Here is a 4888-nt window from a genome sequence, read left to right as displayed (position 1 = left end):
TTCTTTTTTATATTAGATTAAATAAAAACATAATTTTAAACTAAAAAACATTTTAATAATAAAAAACATTATATTAAAAACCACATTACAAATTACAAATATATAAAAAAAAAATAAAACATAGAAATTTAAAACCTACATTATTTAAAAAAAACATAGAAATAAAAATATAGAAATATAAACCTACATTACTAAAAAACATATAAATTAAAACATAAATATTAAAAAACATAGAAACTAATCGCCATATTTTTCGTCGACTTGACGTTGAATTTTTAAAAATATTGCTAGATTTTTCGGGTTGATATCCGATTAGGGCTTGATGTTCAAAATGTGAAGATTGTTAAGTGATATATTTTGGCGACGAGTTTCCTCCTGTTTTTTGAACCTTTTTTCGAGGAAAAGTAGATGTTTGTCTAATTTTCCCGAAAGTATGTCTCTAGTATTCGTTTTCCGGGATGACGATGTCGCCCGTTTCTCTTTATCCCTTCCCGTTGATCGACGAAGGTGGACTTCCAATGGACCCTCCCCCTCAGTGTCATCGAATTCATTATTAAGGTTGAGTCTGAAACCCACATCCCACTTCGATATTCTCGACCTTGGATTCGGTGGTCGATTCCGAATGCGCCTCCGGATTAAGGATCCATTTTGGACCTTCAAGATTAGGGCTGGCAAAAATGTACCATGAAAAAACAACCAACATATTACCAACCGAACCAAAAATGTTGGTAACCAATATATTTGGTTGGTAGTACCATACCAATTGACTAATCATGGTACGATAGTGGTATAAAGTTTTCAATACCACAGTAATACGGTACCAACCAATTATATATATATATATATATATATATATATATATATATATATATATATATATATATATATATATATATATATATATAACTTTTAGTATGTTTAGTGTTTAAGATTTTAAGAGCTTTGATATTAGCATTATTGTATTAGTAAAGTCTATGTTTTAAATTTATGTCGGCATGTCCCATTTTCCTCCACTCTCTTGTTAGAAATTAATAAAATCCTTTTGGGTCAAATTTTCAATCGCAGCAATTACAAAACTCTTATTCATAAAACCTTCATTCACGTTTCAAATTGTTCAAGAACATACAAACCCTCATTTAAAATACCCTCATACATGTTGGTACATATCATTACCAACATGTACCAACCGAACTTATTGGTAGCCAAACAAGTTGGTACCAACTATACTTGGTACAGTAGTGGTAGAATTTTTTGTGTACAAACTATAATTGGTACGGTATACAGTTTATGGAAAAAATGACTGGTACCATACCAACACCACCCCTACTCAAAATAAATATGCCACGCTTTTTGGTGTCCGAAAGGTTTGCCGCCGTTGCTAAGCTTGTATTGGTAACACATCGTTGAAAAAAATATTGAAATCGTTGCTACCAATTTCGTTCATATTTTTTATAAAAAAAATTCATTTATGTCATTACAGTTGGTACACGCCGCTCGTAGTTCATGCCATTTTCCATTTATCGTGTCGTACGTACGATATGACCACTTTCCTAATTGTGTGTGAAAGTTGTCCAAAACATGATTCCAAAAACTTTGTGTCGATTGCACGTTGCCGGTTTGTTGGTTTTCCGATATGAAAATCCAAGCTTTCACTAAAGCTTCCTCCTCCTCTTCGGGTCCAACCTCAAGTAGTTTTTTTCCATTTTCTTTCTTGTTTTTTCTTCTAGGTGGTTGTTGAGTTTCTTGGACCCTTTCGTCGTCATCATCATCAAGGTTAGGGGGTTGGGATTGAGAAAATGGGACTTGAGTTTGGGGTTGAGATGGTTGCGTTTGAAATTGTTGAAGTTGACAATAATGTTGTTGGAAAGCTTGGAATTGAGAATGATTGAATTGTGGTGGCATAGGTTGTTGGAAGTAGTTTTGTTGGTATGGAAGGTTGGTGAATATATATGGTAATTGAATTGGGGATGTTAGCATTTACATGTAATTACCCATATGTGAGAATTGATCATTTGGAGTGTTTGGGGTGTTTGAAGTGGTTGATGTATTTTGGTTTGGATCCATAATTTGAAGAGAATATGGAGATATAGAAAGAAAATGGATGTATTTGTAGTGTGAAATATGTATAAAAGATTGGTATTTTATGGGTAAAAGGTCGTGTGATTTTAATATAAATATTAAATAATTGTTTATATGTTAAACAAATGCATGCAACGGTCTCATTTTTTATTGTTTGAACAACTACCCATTAAGGTGTCGTAATCATCTGTGAACAAGCCAAGCCACAACCAGTGGCGGACGCAGATTGTTTTAGTAGGGGTGTCCCTCGTACTTCAAGTCGGTGCACCTAATACAAAAAAAAATTTACACTACGTGCCGGAAATTGAGCAGTGGCCCGGGACACCCAATGCTCCACTAAGGTCCACGATGTATGTTGAAGATGCTCTGAAACCTTTTGTTTGGCTCTCAAGCTAGCCATCTCTTAGGAATGTTTTCTATTTGCTACGAGTTTTAGAGGTTGTTTAGGACTCTTTGTAAGACTATTATAGAAGGTCATTAGATGTCATATATTATTCATTCATACCTATTCTTTCTCTTCTATCTCCTTGGAATTTTATCAACAACGTAACCGTTCAATAAGTAGAGACCATTCATAGTGGTTTTTTCCTTTTCGGATTTCCCCTTTATATTGTGTTGTCTGTGTGATTTTTTTTGTGGTTATTCATTATTTATAATTTTATAACAATGTATAGTTCAATGGGAGAGTTGAATGATATGACATACCTAATTGACATTCAGTGGATTAAACCATGTCATTGTGAGATGGATATGGAGTTCAATGACCATTGAACTCTTCAATAGGAAAAAATGAAACTTTTTAACTATTAAATATGTCATTAATTAGATTATATATATATATATATATATATATATATATATATATATATATATATATATATATTTCATAAAACTTTATAGAGTTCAATGCTTCCAATAAAATTATTGGTACAGTTGTATAGAAACAAGAGTAGAATTATGATATGACAATACATTACATTATGATCATGAGTTCAAAGCATTGTGGATGTCTGATGTTTAATCACATTCAACACAACTTGCTTTAAAAAATTCGACATGATTTTGCAATTCACACTGGCCAAGTATTCGCAAAGTCTAGAGTTTTCCATGGAATCAAAATTTGTGTCATGTGTTTCATGGAAGTTACAAGGGTATATAGTGTGATATAATACGACATATATGCTAGCTACCTATTATTGTTACAGAGTCAAGTCGATTGGTTATGTCACAATTAATTACATTCTAAAGTCTATAGGATATAGGAAAGCAGGTTATAACAAGCCAGTTTAAAAGTATGCTATTGGGCTGTTTCCCTAGGAAGGAATCTTGATGATATCAATCAAGTCTGAATCAAAATCACACAACAATTTATAATATAACTTGTTTCATACTCTTTTGTATTATATATTACTATATAATACCTTCTTTCTTACAAGGAAATACTATATTTTTATGTACATGCATTCTCTCTTAGGATTTGCCTGGAATTTAAGTATACATACAAACCGAAGGATAAACCAATATCAATTTCCACAAGTACTCACTGTTGTGACTGCAGCGCCATTGTGATTCGTGAGAGGGTCTATAATTCCTTATCATCACAACATGTGTTGTGCTGTTTTCCTTATTCCCTTGCTTCGTATATTCTTGGATGGCTGTGAATGTTGTTGTTTATGTCCCAGATGAATCTCATCAGTTGAATATGTACGAATTCCGTTCCCTGATGATGTCAGCTTTATCCTTATGTGTTTACTGGTAAACCGCCTGTGGCAGGGAGATATCTTGGGTAGATGAACAATTCTAACAACACATCTCTTTTCCATGTTTGAAATCGCATGAAGATGAGAAGGAAGATCAATGAGAAAATCTCCATATTCGTCAGTTTTTCCTCTTACCCAGTTCGATTTACTTCTTTTCTTGTTATTATCACATGAAACCGCAACCAATGCTCCTGTAAATTCAAATTAAGAAACCGATTAAAAAGAAGTGTTTGAAAAGTGGAATCATCATTAACCATGGATTAGTTACAGTTATATGCATATATACCGGAGATTGGATGCGAAATGGACTTCCTATTGAAATATGTATCGCAGTGTAAAGTCCCGCCAACAATCACCGTGGAGAGCTTTTCTTCTCCATAGCCAGCTAGACTTAATAATTCATCCGGTGTGGAGAGGTCCACTAGTGGGTTCCGTGGTCCAGCTTCAGCCATGGCTGAAGCTCCGAGGAAAAAGAAGATGAAAAACATGATTATCATGTGCGCTTGAAAATGGATCATCATCTTTGTGTGTTTTTGTTGATACGTAAGAAGTGGAATACTTTGGAACAACGCAAAATGGGAGGAGGAGACAATGAAAAGCTACCCGATTGTAATGTGAGGGTTTACCTTGTATTTATTGTGTGTGCATGGGGTCTTGTTTTCTATTGAAATTACAATATTACCCTTAAAGTATTATGAGTCATATCATATGGTTGAATACCCTACTTTGACCTTTGACCAGTGCCTTGTACCCAATTTTTGATAGGTAAACTTCCACAGAAACAATAAACATAATCGTCAACATGGTAAAGAGGAGGACCAAGGTTCTGACACTTTCTATTCTTTTTTTTACCTGTTTACTTTTGTGACACATATAGAAAGAGAGTAGACTTTAAATTGTTAGTCTTGTTTGTTTAACTGTTTATGATCGGCATTTTGTCTACATAAATCGAAAAGGATAATCACAGAAAAATTATACGATGTGATCTTTAATAAAGTGACCACATTTAATTCATCAACGATACATAGTTTTAATGGTTTAATCCGTGA

The 4888-nt window shown here is 33.5% G+C and overlaps 1 long non-coding RNA gene across 1 annotated transcript; it reads right to left on the bottom strand.

Moving 5' to 3' along the window:
- Window positions 1-3425: 3425 nt before the first annotated feature.
- On the bottom strand, window positions 3426-4444 carry LOC145125141 (uncharacterized). Its single transcript, XR_013715834.1, has 2 exons — window positions 4126-4444; window positions 3426-4030 (listed from the first exon to the last, which is right to left on the bottom strand). It is a non-coding gene; the product is annotated as an uncharacterized LOC145125141 (long non-coding RNA).
- Between the last annotated feature and the right edge of the window lie 444 nt (window positions 4445-4888).

Source organism: Lactuca virosa, chromosome 7, assembly GCF_052849685.1.
Source record: "Lactuca virosa cultivar CGN04683 chromosome 7, Lactuca_virosa_CGN04683_v6, whole genome shotgun sequence".
Classification (NCBI taxonomy): Eukaryota; Viridiplantae; Streptophyta; class Magnoliopsida; order Asterales; family Asteraceae; genus Lactuca; species Lactuca virosa.
Note: the sequence above shows the minus strand (reverse complement) of the source record. Positions and strands in the feature narration are given on the sequence as shown.